At 41.5% G+C, this 21,492-nt stretch overlaps 1 long non-coding RNA gene across 1 annotated transcript in view; it reads left to right on the top strand.

The window, feature by feature from the left end:
* Window positions 1-258: 258 nt before the first annotated feature.
* LOC127190082 (uncharacterized) overlaps window positions 259-21,492 on the top strand; it is a 53,482-nt gene continuing 32,248 nt past the window's right edge. The window contains exon 1 of the long non-coding RNA XR_007830684.1: window positions 259-440. This is a non-coding gene — a long non-coding RNA (uncharacterized LOC127190082). The remainder of the gene's footprint in view (window positions 441-21,492) is intronic.

The following is a 21,492-nucleotide window of genomic DNA, read 5'->3' as shown; positions in this document are numbered from 1 at the left end:
TGCTGTGATGACCTCCAAGCATAAAATTATTTCTCTGCCGTTCACAACTTTAGTTTTGCCCTGCTATAAATTGTAGTATAAATATCTGATAGGCAGGATAACTGGTATGCGACCCCTGTAAAAGGGTTTTACAACTGAAAGGGTCACGGTTGAGAAACACTGCTTTAGGCGTTACCTCTCAAGTGTTTCGGTTCAACGCCCAAGAGCAGCAGCCGCAGCAGCAGCTGAGTGCGTCCTGCCTGCTGGAATGAGTCAGCAAGCAAGTGGTTAAGTGAGAGAGCTTTTGCTTTCTGGGTTAGAGCGTCCAGCCTTCAAGAGTTAAGCCGCCAGCAGTGCTCTGAAGAGCCGGCAGAGGATTTCCCAAGCTTCCCGGCAGGCACTCTGGTTTTGCAGGGACTGATACGCGGTTTTGAGCGAGCAGCTGCAGGAGCGGGGCTTGGGTACGTCGTGGCTTTGCTTTGATTGATGCTGTATTGTTTTCACTCAAGAGAACAAAGCAAGGGTTGTTCATGTTTGCAAACAAGTTCTCTTTGAGAAAGAGCAGTTGTTTATCAGCCTGCTTTCTATCATGGGAACTGAGAGCCCAGTGTGCCAGGGGTGAGCGCAAGCAATTTCTCCATCCTCATGTAAGCTGGTCCTTGCATCGGTGGATTGTCTTTAAACTGATCCGAATTCTAGTGCTGCATAGTCAGGTCATTTGAATGTCATGATTGCAGTGGGGTTCAAAAGATGTTTTTGCTATCTCTCCTGTAAATCTGTACTCAGAGGTATAGATTTGAAGTTGTTTGTTGAATTCGTGGAGAAAAACAGCAGAAATCTATTTTCTTGGAAGACAGGATTTAAGACCCCAGACTCCCAGGGCAAACTTCTAGGATTCATCATCATTGGCCCGAGTGAGAGAGGCATCATCTAAGACATCTCCCCCTCTCCTACAACCTGACTACTTTATTCCCCGGTATATGCAGTGTGACCTGAAACAACCTTCAGAATGCTGTGTCCTCTAATCAGTCTCTAGACAGCTTGTCTGGGGGGTGGGGGGCGGCAGGAGAGTACTATTACTTCATACACCTTTATTTTGTTAGTGAAAACATATCGGAAGATCAAAATAGACGAGAAATGCCTTCAAAGACTTGAATTTGAGCGCAAGGCCTTAGCTTAAAGTTTCTCAGGATCCCTCTCTCCCTACACTCCACCACTGCAGTATGAGCCACAAAAGCGAAGATCACTGACTTTTTCTCGGTCCGCACTACCAGCAGATTAAATAAATTATCCCCTCCCCAGCATGGTGATCAAAATCAATATCCAAATGCTTTTGAATCACCTAGAATATTATCTTCTAAGTGTCCATAGTTTTTAATCCATCCGTATTCCATCCCTTGAATTCCTTTGACAGCTAAGTTTCCCTTTGAAAGAATTGAACGCTGTTGAAAAACTTGGCAAACTGCTGTCACTCCCGGAGACTGCCATGTAAATCAGCTTAATGCCTGTCAGATAGATCGCTTTGCCTGAAGCCAGGAGTATTTGCTGAAGTGAAGGACAGGTGCTGAAAACAAGGGATAAGGAGCCTGGAGGCTGCTGGTTGGTTGATGAGCAAAAGAAACGTGAGTGAGAGGCTCAGAAGTGATCAAGGAGGGAATTTGGGGAAAAGGAGAGCACCGTGGTGTAAAGGTACAGCCTAGAAGCACTGGGCACAGTGACGAAGGTGAAGATATTTGCAAACTTCCAGAAATACATGGTGCAGTTAGAACTCAAGGCAATCAGACCCCCAACTTCCATTTAATCTCTTTTCTAAAGACTTCCCCTCATTTGAACACTGTACTGAGTAAGAACACATACAGAGATAGGTAGATGGATGGATAGATAGATAGATAGATAGATAGTTAGACAGACAGACAGATAGATAAGAATCCTTGTCTTGTTTCCCCTATTTAGTATAATGTCAGCTACAGGTTTGTCATGTATAGTCTTTATGTGGAGATTTGTTCCTTATATTCCTACATATTTAGGGATTTTTTTTTTTTAAATCATGAAGAGATGTTAAAGTTTCCCAAAAGGTGTGTTTCTGCATCTATTGAGATAGTTGTATGTTTTGTATCCATAAGCCTCCGTGTGTTCTGTATTTCCTTTATTGATTTGCATGCGTTGAACCCACCTTGAATCCCTGGGCTGGAACCAACTTCAGCACAGTATATGATCTTAATGCTTTTCCGAACATTTTTGGTTAAAGATGCTAGTTTTTAAAAGATGTATTTTATTTTTATTATGTGTATGTCTCTTCGTGTAGGTATGCTGGTGTGCTTGGAGGCCACAAGAGGGCATCAGCTCCTCAGCAGCTGGATTGCCAGGTAGTTGTGAGCACCTTGGCTTGGGTTCTGGGAACCAAACTCAGGTCCCCTGGAAGTGAGCAATACACTCTCTTAACCTCTGAAGCACCTCTTCAGGTCTGCAAGCATTTTATTCACCTGCGCTCCTGAGGAGAACTGGTATATAGTCTTCTGTTGGCATATGTGTCCTTATCTGGTTTGGGTGTCAGGGCAATGCTGATGTCAGATAATGAGTCTGTTAATGCTCTCCTGGCTCCATCTTGGCAACAGCATGAGGAGTGAAGGTGCCAGTTCTTCACTGAAGAGTCAGTAGACTTCAGCAATGAGTCCTCCGGTATAGGCCTTTTTTTGGTGGGGAATATTTTCATTTCTGTTTGAGTCTCGTTGATTATGGAACTGTTTAAGTTGCTGTGATCTTCTTGATTTAATTTAGTCAGGTTATATGTGTATATAAATTTACCCGTTTCTTCTCGACTGTCCAGTTGTTAGGATTGCATTTCAGAAAGCCCCTCCAGTTTTATTATTCTGGAACTTTCTCATTAGGCTAGTTTCTCTAGGAGTTTGTCAATCTTATTTATATTTTCAAAGAACTGGTTGTGTATTTAATTGATTCAGTGTGTTGTTCTTTCGTTGGCTTCGGGCCTCAGCGTTTTTATTTCTAGCCTCCTATTGCTTTGGGGTTTTGATTGCTCTTGTTCTTCTAAAACTTTGAGGTTCATCATTGGTTATTCATCTGAACCATCTCTGGTTTGATTTTTAATGTAAGCATTTAAAACTATAACTACGCCTTAGAACCTGCCTTAATTCTATCCCCAAAGTGCTGGGAAGTTGTGCTTAAATTGATTCTAGAAACATTTAAAAAACCCTTTCCCGGTTTTGCTGGTGATCTGCTGGTATGTTTTTCATTCTCCAAGTATTTGTCTGCTTTCTGTGGCTTCTCTTGCTGTTTGTTTCTAACTCTATGCCACTATTAAGTTACTAGAAAGTATTTGTTGTACTTGTTAAATTATGTGGCACTTGTTAAAACTTGATTGCCTTACATCATCTTAGAGGATGTTCCACAGGCTATTGAAAAAAATGTATATTTCATATCTGTTGGCTGAGATACTCTGTGTTCTATTTATTAAGTCAATTTGATCTATGGTATGATTTATCTCAGAGGCTTCCTTTGGCTGTGTGTGTGTGCGTGCGTGTGTGTGTGTGTGTGTGTGTGTGTGTGTGTGTGTGTGTGTGTGTGTGTGTGTGTGTGTGTGTGTTTGGTTTTTGGTTTGGATAACCTATTTAAAGATGAGAACAGGGTGCTGATGTTACTCACTGTTACTGTATCATTCAAACGTTTTATGCTTATTAGTATCTTTTTATGTAATGATTGTCAGCTCCACCATTCAGGTCATATATGTTTACAGTTGTTCTCTTTTCTTGATGACTTTAATTTTCTTTCCTGGCAGGTGGTAGCTTTCATTATCTCTTCTGACTAATTTCAGTTTGGAATCCAATCAGACCTCAGACTTACTACACTAGCTTGTTTTCAGCTTCCACTAGCTTGAAAGACTGCCTTTCAAACCTTGACTGTCAGTATGTGGGTGTCTTTACTAATGAGGGGTGTGTGTGTGTGTGTGTGTGTGTGTGTGTGTGTGCGCGCGCGTGCGTGTGCAGGCAATAGAGAGTTGGTCTTGATTTTTAATCCAGTTGGCTAAGTTGGATCTCTTTACTGGTGATTTGAGGCAATTACATTAAAGACAATGTTTACTAATTCTGGTATCTTTATTTGTTCTTTTCTGGTTGGCTGGACCATTTTAATTTTTTTAGGTTTATTTATTTTAGTTTATGTATATGACTGTTTTGCTTACATGTATACATGTATGCCATATCCATGACTGGTGCCCTCAAAGGTCCGAAGATTCCCCTGAAACTAGAGTGACACGTGGTTGTGAACTACCATGTGGCTGCTGGGGTTGGAAGCAAGGTCCTGGGAAGAGCAGGATGTGCTGCTAAATGCTGAACCCATTTGCCAGCCCTGTTCTTTTCTTGTGGCCCTGTTAGTGTTAGGAATTCTGCTGGCTTACTGTATTACACATGATTAATTCACTTCTAGCATTCCTTTGCTGTTTATTCCTTTCATAGAGTTAACTCTTTCCTGTGATGTCATGATCCAGAGTCTTCCTGCTCTCTGTATCGTATTAAGTGTCTTCAACCGCTATGGGTAGATGGTCGTGAGCTGCCTTAGTGTGCACTTGTCTTGGAGTACCCTTATTTCTCCATCAACTTCAAGAGATAGCTTTGCTATCTCTATATTTTAAGGATATGTCCCTCCATGATTCCTCGGCTCTTAGGGTTGCTAATGTGAGAGCTGCTGTTATGCTGTTTGCCTTTGTAGGCAACTTAGTGCTTCTCCTTTAGAGATCTTAATATTGTATTTTGCTTTATATTTTCAATGTATTGATTATAGTACATTGTGGGGAAGTTCTTCTCTGGTCATATCTATTTGGGGTGATAAATGCCTCTTGTGTTTTGAGAACTTTCTGCTTTCATTTTGCTGAACAAATTATTTGTCTTTTGTTTTTAATCTCAGCTCCTTCTACCCCCTGCATTCTAAGGTTTGTTGTTTGTATGTTTGGTTGCTTAATCACATTCCAGAATCCTTGGGCTTTGTGGTCATGCTCCCGTTGGTGTGTGTGTGTGTGTGTGTGTGTGTGTGTGTGTGTGTGTGTGTTTAAATGTAGAAAACCCTTGCCCTTGTCTTCTATCTTTGATACTCTCTCTTCTTTTTGGTTGAGTCTGTTGGTGATATTTCTTCTGTGTTTGCTATTTGATTCATTGAGTCTTTCTTTCCTGACATTTTTTTTTATCTTTTTGAAAGTCTCAGTTTCCTTGTGCATTGACAATGTATTAAGGAATGAAAATAAAGCAGCTTTCTCTTAGAGTAGTTTGACCAAGAGTGAGTACACATTTGGATTTTCCACTTAAAAACCCCGTGTCTTCTGTCCGGCACTAAGAAAAGGCCTTGTTCTACATTTATTGACCAGCCCAGAAAACATGGCATGAGGAATAGATGAAGAATTCTTTACACAGTTTTATGAGGGAAGAAGCCACTTACTGACACAACTCACCTAGGATAGCACTCAAGCCTATATATACGTGTTGCCTTCAGTCTTTATGGGATAGTTGTTTTGCCTATGATTGTTTTAAATATTTTTAAATAATTTATTTAATTTTATTTTATATGCATTGGTGTGAGGATATCAGATCCCTTGTATCTGGGTAGTGGGAATTGAACCCAGGTCCTTTGGAAGAGCAGATAATGCTCTTAATCACTCAACCATCTCTCCAGCCCCCTGTTTCAGCATATTATTAACTTGGCTGCAAGGTCTAGCAAAAGTTCAGCTCCTTTGAAGTCTAGAGGTATTTTCAGGGGAAAAAAAAATGTATTAGCTTATCCTTGCTGGCTTTTTCATTTATACTGTTAGCCTTCCCCCACCACTAACCCCATCCTCATCTCAGTCTCAATCCATTTTATGTTTTTTTTCTCTGTTGTTGGTGAGTTTACTCTTTGGGTCCTGTGCTTAATTCATCTGATTGTTTGTGTCTTTGAGGTCAGTGATCAGTTTTGCTAGTAAGATTTGACATACCTAACTGGCCTCCTACTCACTTCAGAATCTGTGACTTCAGAAGTTGAAAAGGCATCGCCTACTGGAGAAGTCTTGTCTTGCCTTAAGCATTCCTTGTGTTTCTGGGATGAAATCTGAACATTCATTGGCTTAGAAGTCACTTCTGGTTTTATTTGTGGGTTAAAACAAATTTCTTTTAGATTTACTTCTTAAAAATAATTTATTTATTTATTTTACTTCATGTGCACTGGTGTTTTGCCTGCATGTATGTCTGTATGAGGGTGTTAGGTCCCTGGAACTGGAGTTGCTGACAGTTGTGAGGTGCTGGGAATTGAACCTAAGTCCTCTGGAAAAGTAGTCAGTGCTCTTAACCACTGAGTCGGTTTTTGCATATGAGTGTTTTGCCTGCATATATGTAAGTGCATCATGTACATGCCTGGTGCCCATGAAGGTCAGAAAAGAGCACCAATTCTCTGGAACTGGAGTGATATTAAGGTTCCCACATGAGCACTGGGAACCAAACACAAATTCTCTGGAAAACGAACAAGTGCTCTTAACCAGTGAGCCTTGTCTTGAGCCCCTATTTGTGGATATTTTTAGAGCAGCAGCTTTTGAATGCTTAATCTCCAATTCTATTCAGAGAGGGGGAAAAAAGAAAAGAAAGAAACTGCTATAGTGGCAACAACATCAAGGAGTACAAGATTTAGAAATACTGAAAAGTAATCAATACCCACAAATGTGTCACCAGTCATCAAAAAATGGAAAGTGAAAAAATTGTGTAGAGTGTGTTATAAAATCAAAACTTTTTTAAGTACATGTGGAAACGAGGAATTGTTGTTGTTGTATTATTATTATTATTATTATTATTATTATTATTATTATTATTACTATTATTAATTTTAAGAAAACAAGAAACAGTCAGGCAGTGGTGGCACATGCCTTTAATCTCAGCACTCACAGAGGCAGAGAAAGGTGAATCTCAGTGAATTTGTGGCCAGCCTGGTCTACCTAGTGAGTTCCAGGACAGCCAAGGCTACACAGAGAAACCCTGTCTCAAAAAACCAAACCAGCCAGACCAAAACCAAAAAGAAAAGAAAAGAAAACGAAGAGAAAAGAAAGAAAGAAAAGGTTAAAAGAAAGAAAGAGAAGGAAAGAAAGAAAGACAGAAAACAAGAAACAAAACAAAACAAAATTTAAATCCTTCCGTTTTATGGGCTGGCAGGGTTTATCTCATCCACCAGAGACTTTCCTCATTGTATGCCCTGGAGTGGCTAATGTTCTTGCTGGCTGTGTCTCTCTGAGTGCTTTGGGTCTGGAAGGGAGAAGCCACAGCACTGAGGGCAGTATAAGTGGAAGCCCTGTCCTCCTACCTTCTCCAAGCCCTCAGTACTGATCTCAGTGCTGAGCTAGGCAGCTGCAGGCTCATGCAGTGCAATTCAACCCTCCCACCCCCCCCCCCCCCAGTGAAGCCACCCAGCACCTGCACCCCCTGGCTTGTCAGGGGCTGACGCTCCTTTCCTCAGCTATCTCTTAGGCTCCTCTCTCACCCTAGAGCTGTAGCAGCTTAGATTCTGTTTTTCCTGGCCTATGGTTGTCCCTTGTTTTCCAGTTCCAGGACAGATGGTTTTGAACAGTAGCTTCTCTCTGAGGACGACACTTTGGTCGGGTGGTCCTGCCTGCTGAGTTATATAGAGTAACAAAAAGGGATGGTCCTCTCCACAGCTCACCCACGGTTCCAGGAATTACTATCCTACCCAAACCAGTGACTGGATTTGAGGCTCACAGGCCTCTGGTGGGCTTGTGTACGGGGGTGCACTGCTGCTCTCTTCATTGGGGCTATATCTGGCTTACTTCTTGGATGAGCCATCTGCTTCTCCTTCTCTCTTCTGTGATGCTGGAGTTGAGTTTCGCGTAGTGATTTCCCCTCATGCTCTGTCCATCTTTTTCCTGTCAGTTTCCAGTGGTTTTGTTATTACTTTTGAGACTTCTCAAAGGTCTCTCTCCTTCTGTCTTTAGGATAAACTAAAGAGTCCCTATGCAGACTCTGCTTACCCAGGTCACCCAGCGGCAACTTCCGGTCTACTATCTGACCCCCAAACTGCCACGGAACATTCTTTTGAGCTCCTGTCATGTGACAGGGTGTCATGATAGCAGTTGAAATGAAAAGATACAAATGATATGAATTCAAGCCCGGGGTTTTCAGCTTATTAAGTTTTTGAACCCTCAAGTTTCAGTTGCTTCAGTTGTAGGCATGTGAGCCAATATACCAACCTCCGGGGTGGGGCTGACAATGGAGAATAGGATGTTACTCCAATGGCAGATTTTCGCGTAGAAGCAGACTCATCAACAGGAAGCATCAGCACAGGAAAGCAAATAATGCTTAGGAGTTAGATGTGGATGAAGCAGTGAACTTAGCATGCAAGAGACAACACCTGTGCAGTTTACCACACACTTTCTCTGTGTTCCTTCCCTAATTCTGTGCAGTGGTAGAAAGGCATGGCCCTTCCTTGTCACTGCTGCCATAGGAAACACACTGTAAAGTGCTGTCAACAAGCTTTGCCTCTGGTTAAACAGACTCCAGGAGTTGGCTCGGGAAGGTCCTCCAATGTCTTCCTGCAGTGAGATTTTTTTGTTCCAGTTTCTTTATTCCTAGCCAGAGAAGGAAGTACCTGTTTATTCACAGGAGTGTGAGAGATGGAGGAGATAGCAAGCTTTAAGAGCCAGTTCAGTGTGGAAAGGGAGAAAACAAAGTAAACTGATCTGGACCAGCCCACAGGCAATAGGAGTTTCATAAAAGAGGAGGAAATAGATAAGATATGGCCAATTATTCATCTCCGATTTTGGCATTCCCAAACTGAAATCTCCTCATATTCTGGATTTGATGTCAGGGAAATTTTTCTACGGAGGAAGGAACTCTGATACCCTAGCTGCCTTGACCAAGAGTCCTTTCTACCTATGATGTTTAATGTTTAGCTTCTCCCCTGTTCTGACATTCCTCATGAGGGACTTTGTATCAAATTTCTCCCAGAAGTTGGGCCTAAGAATATCTGGACACAGTTCCTTATACCTATGAGTAGCTTCAGCTTCAACAACATGGTAGCCAAGAAACCACAGAGAGCATTGTCAATAATGTACGGGGGACAGAAAATTGAGAGGCATTCTTGGAGCTCTACCAAGAACTGACATCACTATGGGCCTTGGCAAAGCTCCTGGAACTAGCCTTGATTCATATCATTGTTGTTACCAACATTTCTTAATTGGTTCACCAGACTGATCTGATCTGGGAAGAGTGAAAGCTATAAGCAAAAGTTGTGTAGTGGCACATACCTTTAATCTCAGCACTCAGGAGGCAGAGGCAGGCAGATCAATGTGAGTTCGAGGCCAGCCTGGTCTACCAAGTAAGTCTAGGTCAGGCAAGGTTACACAGAGAAATCTTCTCTCAAAAAACAAAACAAAAGAAGTCATACAACACAATCTCCATACAAATCAAAGCCAACCACAGTAGTTGGATAATTTCTATAGTCACTGAAGGATCCAGCCTCAAACCCTGGTCTACACTGCATGCCTGACTTTGAGAGCATCACTGTTCCGAGACCATGCTTGAGAAATAAACACCTCCTAAGTGACTTGGCACAATGACAGTGGTATGCTGGGGACAGCTCACATTGGCTGGTTAGAGCTGGTTCCTGTACACACCCACTCAGAGCTGACTTCTGGGACTTATCTTTTGGTTACTGGGAATCAGCAATGCTTGAAGTCTAAACCACAGAAATGGACAAATGTTATACAACTTTTTTTTTTTTTTATCCTTTAAGAGCTTGTTTAAACATTTATCAATTGTCTTGATAAATTACTTGTTGCAGAAAATTTTGCATAGAGAAATGATGTGGTGTTTTAAGACACTGGGAGAAAAAGTAGTTTTAATTCAAAATTACTCTGAACTTTTAATATAACAGTATGATAAGCCAAAGATCTTATTTCTTATATTTATGGTTGTGAGCCTAGCCTTTAACGGCTGAGCCATCTCTCCAGCCCAAAGATCTTATTTCTAAGATGCTGCGAAGGGTTTGAAGACAGGAACAGTCATGGTCAGGTTGCCCTTTTCAGGGAAAGCTACTACTTTCCTTGATGTCCGCGTTTGCTGACCTGTTAATTTAATCACACAGATCCATCTTTATGATGTCACACCACAAAGGAAAGGAAATCATGAAGAAATGTTGTATGCCCCCAACTCCAAGGACTGCATTGCCATCTGGGTTTGTGCTGAGGAAATGCTTCATAGACGCTTAGGAGGTGGTTTGCCTTTGAAGATAGCACACTAGTCCTTTCCCGGAGCCTGTGCTTTCTGTGTAAATAGAAGAGGTAGGTACAAGGAATTTGCTCTGCCATGGTAGAAGTGTAGCTCCAAAGCAGAGAGAATGCTATGTGTGCACAAGACCCAGCCTGGGTTCCACCCCCAGCATACATACATTATTTATGTTTCCTATTAAACTCCATGTGGAAGATCACTTGTAAAAGTCCATCTTCCCGTTGTCATGTACTTGGGGACTGGGTGTGACTGGTGACCATAGCAAATTTGCTCTGTGCCTACAATCCCCTTAGAGACAAAGAAAGCGTATGGGAATTTCCTTTTTTTTTTTTTTTTTTGGAAGGGGGGTGGTGTTTGTTTTGTTTTGTTTTGGTTTTTGAGACAGGGTTTCTCTGTGTAGCCGTGGCTGTCCTGGACTCACTTTGTAGACCAGGCTGGCCTCAAATGAATTCACAGTGATCTGACTGCCTCTGCTTCCCAAGTGCTGGGATTAAAGGCTTGTACTCCTGGGCATGGGACATGGATGTTATTTCTTGTTGCTCTCCAAGAGTGTTCATGAGTGTCATTAACTTATTAATGAGATTTTCCACGGTTATATTGCTGTTGTTGTTTGTTTGTTTGTTTTGTTTATGTCGGCACTTAGTGCTATGAACTTACCTCTTAAAGCTGCCTCCATTGTGCCCCATAAGTTTGGGCATGTTGTGTATTCATTTTCACTCAATTATAAAGTCTTTGATTTCTTTCTTGGCCTAATTTTGTTAAATAGTGAACTGTTCATCTTTCATGAGTTTGTATACTTTCTTCCCTTTCTAATTACTGATATCCAGCTTTGATCCACAGCAGTAACATAGGAACTATGTCTTTTGAGACCTGCTTTGTGTCCTAATATTGAAGAGAGTTCATTAAGCTGCTGAGGAGAAAGTATACTCTTTAGTGTTGGGTTGGAATGGTCTGTTGATTGATGTCTGATGTCAGGTCCATTTGATTTATAACTTTTGCTTTGTTTTGCCTTCCTGTTTGTTTGTTTGTTTTGAGACAGGGTTTCTCTGTGTGGCCTTGGCTGTCCTAGAACTGAATCTGTAGACCAGGGTGGCCTGGAACTCACAGAGAACCACCAGCTTTACCTCCCAAGTGCTGAGATTAAAGGCATGCTCCACCATGCCCAGCACTTTATGGCATTTAAAAACTGTAGTATTTCTCTGTGTAGTTTTTTGTCTAGATGACCTGTCTATTGATGAGAGTTATTCACCATCACTGTATTGGGGTCAATATGTGAATTTAGTGTAGCAGTGCTCCTTTTATGGACTCAGGTGCCTTGTGTTTGACGCATAAATGTTAAGAATTACAGTATCCTCTTTGTGGGGTTTTCCTTTAATGGGTATGTGCTATTCTTCTCTATCTCTGCTTATTAATTTTTGAAGTCTATCTTGTTAAATACTAAAATAGTTACACTTGCTTCCTACTTGGTTCTATTTGTTTGGAATACCTTCTTCCATCCTCTTACCTTAAGGTGACACCTGTCCTTGATGGTGAGGTGTGCTCCTTGTTTTTTGTTTTGTTTTTTTTGCTTTTTTGAGACAGGGTTTCTATGTGTAGCCTTGGTTGTCTTGGTTGAGGCTGGCTGCCTCAAACAGCCAGAGATCCAACGGCCTCTGCCTCCCTCACTGAGTGCCACCACACCCAGAGGTGTGTTTCTTGCACGCAGCAGAAAGACGGATTCTGTTTTCTAATCTAATCTGTTAATCTCTGTCTTTTTATTGGAAGAATTGAAATTATTAATATTTAGTTATTAATGGATAGTTTTTATCAATTCTTCTTACTTTATTATTGTGGTGTGGGTTATCTCCATTTTGATGAACTGTTGTAGGATTATTTATCTCTTGTATCCTCTTGAGTTTTGTTATCCTTCTAGTAGTTCTGTCTGTGGAACTAGATTTGTGGACAGAATTTGTTTGGATTTATTTTTAATATGAAATGTTTCTTCTTTCTCTGTCAATAAAGTTGGTAGTTTGGTTCATATAATGGTCTGGGCTGGCTTTTTTTTTTTTTTAATTTATTCTTGTTACATCTCAATGGTTATCCCATCCCTTGTATCCTCCCATTCTTCCCTCCCTCCCATTTTCTCATTATTCCCCTCCCCTATGACTGTTCCTGAGGGGGATTTCCTCCCCCTGTATATGCTCATAGGGTATCAAGTCTCTTCTTGGCAACCTGCTGTCCTTCCACTGAGTGCCACCAGGTCTCCCACTCCAGGGGACATGGTCAAAGGTGAGGCACCAGAGTACGTGAGAAAGTCATATCCCACTCTCTACTCAACTGTGGAGAATGTTCTGACCATTGGCTAGATCTGGGTAGGGGTTTAAAGTTTACTGCCTGTATTGTCCTTGCCTGGTGCCTTAGTTTGAGCGGGACCCCTGGGCCCAAATCTGCCTATCATAATGTTCTTCTACTTTTAGGCTTCTAGGACCGTCTGGATCCTTCTAATTTGCTATTCTTCCATGCTTCCCTCATTTAGAGTCCCAATAGGATGTCCTCCCCTCTGTCCCAGTTTCCTGGTAAGTGAAGGCTTTCGTGGGACATGCCCCTTGGGCTACTATGCAGATATAAGTGAGTATATACCATTTGAGTCTTTCTGCTTCTGGGTTAACTCACTCGTTATGATCATTTCTAGCTCAATCCATTTATCCACAAATTTCTGGATTTCCTTGTTTTTAATAGCTGAGTAGTATTCCATAGTGTATATGTACCACCGTTTCTTTATCCATTCTTCTACTGATGGAAACTTAGGCTGTTTCCATATTCGGGCTATTATGAATAAGGCTGCTATGAACATGGTTGAGAAAAATTTTTTGTTGTGTGCTGGAGCATCTTCTGGGTACATTCCAAGGAGTGGAATAACTGGGTCTTGAGGAAGCCCTATTCCCATTTTTCTGTGATAGCACCAGATAGATTTCCAAAGTGGCTGTACTAGTTTGCATTCCCACCAGCAATGAAGGAGTGTTCCTCTCTCCCCACATCCTCGGCAGCAGGTGGTGTCACTTGAATTTTTGATCTTAGCCATTCTGATGGGTGTAAGATGAAATCTCAGAGTTGTTTTGATTTGCATTTCCCTGATGACTAAGGAGGATGAGCATTTATTTAAGTGTTTCTCAGCCATTTGATATTCCTCTGTTGAGAATTCTCTGTTTAGTTCCAAGCCCAATTTCTCAATTGGGTTATTTGGTTTGGTGGTGTTTAATTTATTGTGTTCTTTATATATTTTGGATATTAGACCTTTGTCAGATGTAGGGTTGGTAAAGATCTTTTCCCAGTCTGTAGGCTGTTGCTTTGTTCTCTTGACAGTGTCTCCTGCCTTACAGAAGCTTCTCAGCCTCATGAGGTCCCACTTATTAATGGTTGACATTAAGGCCTGGTCCGTAGGTGTTCTGTTCAGGAAGTTGTCTCCTGTGCCAAAATGGTTCAGGCTCTTCCCCACCATTTCTTCTAAGTGACTTAATGTCTCTGGTTTTATGTTGAGGTCTTTAATGCACTTGGATTTGAGTTTTGTGCAAGGTGACAAATATGCGTCCAGTCGCATTTTTTTACACATAGACCTCCAGGTAGACCAGCACCATTTGTTGAAGATGCTATCCTTTTTCCATTGAGTGGATTTGGTTTCTTTGTCAAAAATCAAGTGACCATATATGTGTGGATTCATATCTGGGTCTTTGATTCGATTCCACTGATCAACCAGCCTGTTGCTGTGCCAGTCCCATGCTGTGTTAATTACTATTGCTTTATAGTACGGTTTGAGAACAGGTATAGAGATTCATCCATAGCACCTTTTATTGTACAAGATTGTTTTAGCTATTCTGGGTTTTTTGTTTTTCAATATAAATTTCAGAATTGGACTTTCAATGTCTTTAAAAAATTGTGTAGGTATTTTGATAGGGATTGCATTGAATCTGTAGATTTCTTTTGGCACGATGGCTATTTTTACTATGTTTATTCTTCCGATCCATGAGCAAGGAAGATCATTCCATCTTCTTGGTTCATCTTCAATCTCTTTCTTCAGTGTTTTGAAATTTTTTTCAAACAAGTCCTTCACTTTCTTAGTTAGAGTAACTCCTAGATATTTTATATTGCTTGTGCCTACTGGGAAGGGTGTGGTTTTCCTAATTTCTTCCTCTGCAAGCTTGTCACTTGTGTATAGGAAGGCTACAGACTTTTTGAGTTAATTTTGTATCCAGCTAATTTGTTGAAGGTGTTTATCATCTGTAGGAGTTCTCTGGTGGAATTTTGAGGGTCACTTATGTACATTACCACATCATCTACAAATAGGAATAATTTGACCTCCTCCTTTCTCATTTAGATAACCTTGATCTCCTTTTGTTGTCTTATTGCTCTGGCTAGAACTTCGAATACTATATTGAAGAGATATGGAGAGAGTGGGCAGCCTTGTTCCTGATTATGAAAGAATTTCCTTGAGTATCTCACCATTTACTTTGATTTTGGCTATTGGCTTGCTGTATATAGCCTTTATTATGTTTAGGAAAATGCCTTGTATCCTTGATCTCTCTAAAACTTTAAACATGAATAGATGTTGCATTTTATCAAATGCTTTCTCTGCATCTAAAGACATGATCATGTGGTTTTTTATTTTCTCTTTGTTTATATGGTGGATTACAGTGATGGACTTCCGTATATTAAACCATCCCTTCATGTCTGGAATGAATCCTACTTGGTCATGATGAATGATATCTTTGATGTGTTCTTCTATTCGTTTTGCAAGTATTTTATTTAGTATTTTTGCATCGATGTTCATAAGAGAAATTGTTCTGAAATTCTCTCTCTTTGATGAGTCTTTGTGAGGTTTAGGTATCAATGAGACTACAGCCTCATAGAATGAATTTGGTAATTTTCCATCCATTTCTATCTTTTGGAATAGCTTGAATAGTGTCGGTATTAGCTCGCCCTTTAAGGTCTGGTAGAATTCTGCACTGAAACCATCTGGCTCTGGGCTTTTTTTGGTTGGGAGACTATCAATGAATGCTTCTATTTCTGTAGGGCAAATGGGACTATTTAGCTTGTTTATCTGTTCTTCACTCAACTTTGGCAAGTGAAATTGATCAAGAAAATTGTCCATTTCCCTTAGATATTCAAATTTTGTGGTGTATATGCTTTCAAAGTAGGATCTTATGATTCTTTGTACTTCTTCAGTGTTTGTTGTTATGTCTCCCTTTTCATTTCTGATTTTGTTGATTTCAATACTGTCTCTCTGCCTCTTAGTTAGTTTGGCTAACGGTCTGTCTATCTTGTGGTTTTTCTCAAAAAAGAAGCTCTTGGTTTTGTCAATTCTTTGGACTGTTTTCTTAATTTCTAATTTGTTAATTTCATCCCTGAGTTTGATTATTTCCCGATGTCTACTCCTCTTGGATGTTTCTGCTTCTTTTCTTTCTAGGGCTTCCAGTTGTGTCATTAAGATGCTTATCTGCGATGTTTCCAATTTCTTTTTAAAGGCACTTAGTGCTATGAATTTTCCTCTTAGCACTGCTTTCAATGTATCCCACAAATTTGGGTATGTTGTTCCTTCATTTTTATTGAATTTCAAAAACTCCATGATTTCTTTCTTTAATTGTTCTCTGACCCAGGTGTCATTTAGCAGAGTGTTGTTTAGTTTCCACCTACGTGTAGGCTCTTTGTTATTTCTGTTGTTGTTGAATTGCAGCCTAAGAGCATGGTGATCTGATAGGATACAAGGTATTATTTCAATCCTCTTGTATCTATTGAGGCTTGCTTTGTGACCTACGATGTGATCAATTTTGGAGAAGGTTCCATGGGGTGCAGAGAAGAAGGTATATTCTTTCTTGTTTGGATGAAAGGTTCTATAGATATCTGTTAGATCCATTTGACACATGGCATTGGTTAATGATGTTATTTCTTGGCTTAGTTTATGTTTCAATGACTTTTCCTTCAGTGAGAGTGGGGTATTGAAGTCTTCCACTATTATTGTGGGGGGATTGATGTGTGGTTTAAGCTTTTTTAGCAGATCTTTTGCAAATATGGGTGCCCTTGTATTGGGAGCATAGATGTTCCGAATGTGACGTCATCTTGGTTGACTTTACCTTTGATGAGTATGAAGTGTCCTTCCTCATCCCTTTTGATTAATTTTTGTTAAAAGTCTATTTTGTTCGATACTAAAATGGGTATGCCTGCTTGCTTCTTGTGACCATGTTCTTGGAATAATTTTTTCCAACCTTTTACCGTGACGTAATGCCTATCCTTATGGGTGAGATGTGTTTCTTGAATGCAGAAGAATGTTGGATCTTGTTTATGTACCCATTCACTTAGTCTGTGTCTTTTTATTGGAGAATTGAGGCCATTGATGTTGAGAGATATTAATGACCAGTGACTGTTAAGAGTCTTAATTTTGATGTTGTTTCCAGTCGAGCGTTTGTGTAGTTGTGTTTTTGCCATGGGATAGTTATCTATTTCCTGAGTAGTTTTGGTTGTAGCTTGACCCTTTGGGATGGAGTTTTCCTTCTAGTACCTTCTGTAAAGATGGATTTGTGGATAGGAACTATTTCAATTTGTTTTTTTCATGGAATATTTTGTTTTCTCCATCAATGGTTATTGATAATTTTGCTGGGTAAAGTAGTCTGGCCTGGCATCTGTGGTCTGTTAGGGTTTGGAGGATCTCTGTCCAGGCCCTTCTGGCTTTTATGGTCTTTGCTGAGAAGTTGGGTGTAATTCTGATAGGTTTGCCATTAAATGTTATTTGCCCCTTTTCCCTTGCAGCTTTTAATATTTTTTCTTTGTTCTGTATGTTTTTGTTTAGATTATTATGTGACAGGCAGTTTTTCTCTTCTGGTCAATTCTATTTGGTGTTCTGTAGGCCTCTTGTATTTTTATAGGCATCTTTTTATTTAGATTGGGGAAATTTTCTTCTACGCTTTTGTTGAGAATAGTTTCTGGGCCTTGGAGTCTGATATCTTTTGTTTCTTCAATGCCTATTATCCTCAAATTTCTTCTTTTCATGGTGTCCTTAATCTCTTGGATGTTTTGTGTCAGGAGTTTTACAGATTTGGCATTTTCTTTAATGGTTGCTTCAAGATCTGTGATTGTATCTTTTAGACCTGAGATTCATTCTTCAATCTCTTGGATTCTGTTAGAAAAACTCACCTCGGTGTTGCTCGTTTTTCTTCTGTCTGTGTTTATCATTGAATCCATTTTCATTTTTCAGATCTTGAACTGACTTTTTGATTTCTTTCTTCTGATTGTTTGTATATTCCTGAGTTTTTTCCATTGCCTCTTTATAGGTCTTCAGAGCTTGAACCGTTTTATTTATTTCTTTCATCTGGTTGTTTGCATTTTCCTGCAATTTTTCCAGTTCCACTCTATGTGCTTCTTTTATGTCTCTCACGTGTTTGGCTGTGTCTTCCTGCATTTGATTACGATTTTTTTTTGTTTCCTCCATTATCATCCTCACTACTAAGGATTTGACGTAATTTTTTTGTATTTCCATTGTTGAGTTCTCTGGGTTGTTTTCTTTGGGATAGCTGGAAACTGGAGTAGCCATGTTGTTTTGGGGTTTTTTGCGTATGCTTTTTTGCTGTCCTTTAGACATCTTGCCAACTTTGTTTTTGTTGGGTAGCTTCCATAGTTGGATGGAGGTAGTCTGATGATAGATTCACTTGTTTTCTCACCATTTCCCTAGGCTGGAAGCTCTAATGCTTCACTGGTATGGATGTTAGGAGGTTAGCCCTGTTGTTTTGGACTCTCACAGTCAGTGATCCTCACCTCCCCTGTGCTGTGGGTCCTGCAATTGTTCTGGGTCTCTGAATGAGAGTTGTGTCAGACCAAGGTATCCACAGCCTTCTGTGTTCCCTGCCAATTCCAGCCGGGAACACTGGGCCCAAACCACAGGCCGAACTCAGCTAGATTCTCAGGGCCTGAACAGTCTGCCGAGCTCAGCTAGGAATTTTGGGCTCAAATGTACACAGGGTCCAGGCAGAATTTTTGGGCTGGGACTACACACCAAGCTCAGCTAGGGCTTTTGGCCCAAAGTGCATGCTGTGGTCAGTTATTGACTCAGGGCCCAAACTGTCTCCCAAGCTCAGCCAGGAATTCTGGATTCAAACTGCATACTTTGTTCAACCAGAGTCTTAGAGCCAGTGGAACTGTGGGCTCTGCCCAGCCTGCATCACAGCAGGAGAACTGCGGCTGCGCTGAGCTAGGGCCGTTGGTGGAACTGAGCACTCCATCCAGCCTGCATTACAGCAGAAGTGCAGCTGCACTGAGCCAGCACCCCTTGTGGAACCAAGCCCTCCGCTTAGACTGCATCACTGCAGGGGAGCTGCCACTGAGCTGAGGTGGTGCCTAGGGTGGAACTGAGCACTCCACACAGCCTGTGCCACAGCAGGGGAGCTGTGGCTGGGCTGAGTTAGTGCCTTGGGCCAAACTGCTTGCTGAGCTGTGCCAGAACCCGGGACTCTGGGGCTGAACTGTCCGCCGAGTCCAGTCTGGGTCCCAAGGCAACATGCGACCCAAATCCTGCCCAGAGTCCCTTCTCCCACAGCAACTCCCACCGGCCACCACACCAATTGCCTCCACCGGAAGGCTCTGGGCTGCAAGCCTCAGCCACTGCTGCTGCTGCTGCTGGTGCTGCTGCTGCTGTTGCCTCTGCTGCTGCTGCTCCGATCCGAGAAAATCCGTGCTCCTCCCATTTGCAGGGGCACACAGGTCCTCCGCAACCTGGTCCCTCCGAACCGTGGAGCACTCCCGCTGCTGTGGTGTGGGGACCTCGGTGTTCCTGGCTCAGAAATCTGTGCAATTCCCTGACTTGTTCACTGGAGCCTCCAAACACGGTCCACACTGCTCGCCACCATCTTGGATGGTAAAGCTTTTTTTTTTTTTTTTTTTTTTTTTTTTTGGTCTCTCAGAGCTTGGAAACTCATCAAGGTCTTTCTGAATCAAAGAATCTCCATTGAAAAAGTTGTTATTCTAGTGAGTCTGCCTATATATGTGACTTCCCCTCCCCTAGCTTATAATATCATTTCTTTGTGCTCTATGTCTAGTGTTTTGACTGTTATGTGTTGTGAGGAGTTTCTTTTTGGTATGGTATATTTGGTGTTCTGTGTCATAGGTTTGATCTTTTCTTTTGGAGGGGGCACTTGGCTGCAAGTATCATTTTATTTATTTCTTACATATCTCGATGGCAATGATTGACTGGCATTAAGACTCAACTAGTCCATCAGAAAAGAATTTTCCTACTGGGAGGTTAGGGCTGGGAAGATGCACAGCTAACCCACCATATTCCTCTATGACAGAGGGCAGTGATGCTGCCTTGCTGTGGACAGGCATTGTTTCCTTAATACTTGTGAAACTATTAACTTGAGAAGCATTTTTAGCAAATCTCTCATTGGGTCTATTTGTATCATTCTCAAAGACTATTTCCCAATCTGGAGTCTTGTGAACTTCCTGGTCTGCCAAAATAGACTTGTGTGTACTTTCTTGTTCAACACATTCTTCCTTGACTTCACTCATGTCTCCTGTAAGAGAGCAGTAAGAAGAGCAACCATCTCTGGGTGTCCAGACCCTTGTTCTGCCGGAAGTCTGGATCCTGGGGCACAGGAACCTCCACCACCTTGGTGCTCTGGGTTGTTTTTGCAAAGCCTCCACCAGGGTACTGCTTCCTCGCCACTCTGTGGCCGCTGGCCGGGCACCCATCTCTGCAGTTCTCCAGGCAGGACAGTGAGGAACTGTTCCAGCACGAGCAACTCAAAGATCTGCTCCTTTGTCCTCCTCTCTGGATTCGGCAACTGATTTCAAAGCTTGCGGAGTCTACGGCTTCTCGAGGGCTAGATGCTTCCTAGTAGCGGACTCTGGCCCGCAGGTGACGTCATCGTCCAGCTTCACCATCAAGACTCTTTCTGCCCAAAGATCTTGGTCCTCTGGCTCCATTTCCTGGCTCTTGGGTGTTATCATACCAGTTAGCCCTCAGACTGGCATTACGTATTTCAGACTGCATAACTCAAGGGGTTCCTCCTAAGGGGAGTCTCCCATGGCTCCAGTGGCTGTGCTGCCTCTCCCCTCCCAGTGCTCTCCGACCCACTCCCAGCGGAGTAGATTCGAGTTGTGCAGGGTCCAGTGGGTCGGAACACATGGGGCCTCTGCGCCCAGAACTGGAAGCGACCCTTGGTCTTTTCTGAGGGTCCCAGATTTCTTCACTATTTTGTGCTTGAATATTTATTTATTTATTTATTTAGATGTAACATTTTCTTTAACAGGGCTACTCGTCTACTCTGTATTTAAGACTTGAAGTTCTCTCTTCCATGTCTTTTAATTTGTTTGTCAGTCTGACCTCTGAGATTCGGATTTAAGTTTGGATTTTCTTTAGTGATTCTAATTCTTTGTTAAAATTCTTTCAAGTCTTCAATGCTTTTTTTTTTTTTTTTTTTTTTTTTGTCTTATTCAACTGTTCGTATTTTGTTTGAAGAATTTACTCATATACTCCTCAAACATACTCATAATTGTTATTTTGAAGTTTTTGAGATTTATTTATTATGTATACAGTTCTGCCTGCAGGCCAGATGAGGGCACTAGATCTCATTATAGATGGCTGTGAACCACCATGTGGTTGCTGGGAAATGAACTCAGGAACTTTGGAAGAACAGACAGTGCTCTTAACTTCTGAGCCATCTCTCCAGCCCTATTTTGAAGTTCTTGTCTTATGCTTCAGGTAAATTGATTTTCTCAGAACCTACTAAATGTGATTTCTAGCTTCTGGTGGAGGTATATTGTTTTGGTTGTTCATGTTTTTGTTTCTACAATGATATTTAGGCATAATTATATAGTTATAATTATATAGGCATAGGTATAATGTTTGAAGTGTTTCTTGGCTATTCTGTTATTTTGGTTGCTGTTGCCCATCTGAGTTCCAGCCAAGTGTTATGAGGTTCCTGTGAGAGAGTGCGGTAGATGTGGCAATCCCTATTAGAGAGCTGTTCTGCTGGTTGCCAGGGAGTCACAAAGAAACAGAGATGGAATAGAAAGCTGAAAGGAGAAGTGAGGAAGAAGTAGAGCGCCACTTGGTCCAAACCAAGCATCCAAATTCCAAAGAGGTGAAGGTGAACTGGGAGGAGGGGCTTGGGCAAGCATGTTGCATCAAGACTAAGATTAAGTCTGGAGAGACTAGAATGAAGAAGAAGAAGGAAGAGGAGGAGGAGGAGGAGGAGAAAGGTATTCTACCTGATTCCCAGCATAGGGTGGG

The sequence above is a fragment of the Acomys russatus genome, chromosome 5 (assembly GCF_903995435.1).
Source record: "Acomys russatus chromosome 5, mAcoRus1.1, whole genome shotgun sequence".
Lineage (NCBI taxonomy): Eukaryota > Metazoa > Chordata > Mammalia > Rodentia > Muridae > Acomys > Acomys russatus.
This window is presented reverse-complemented; position numbering and strand designations above follow the sequence as displayed.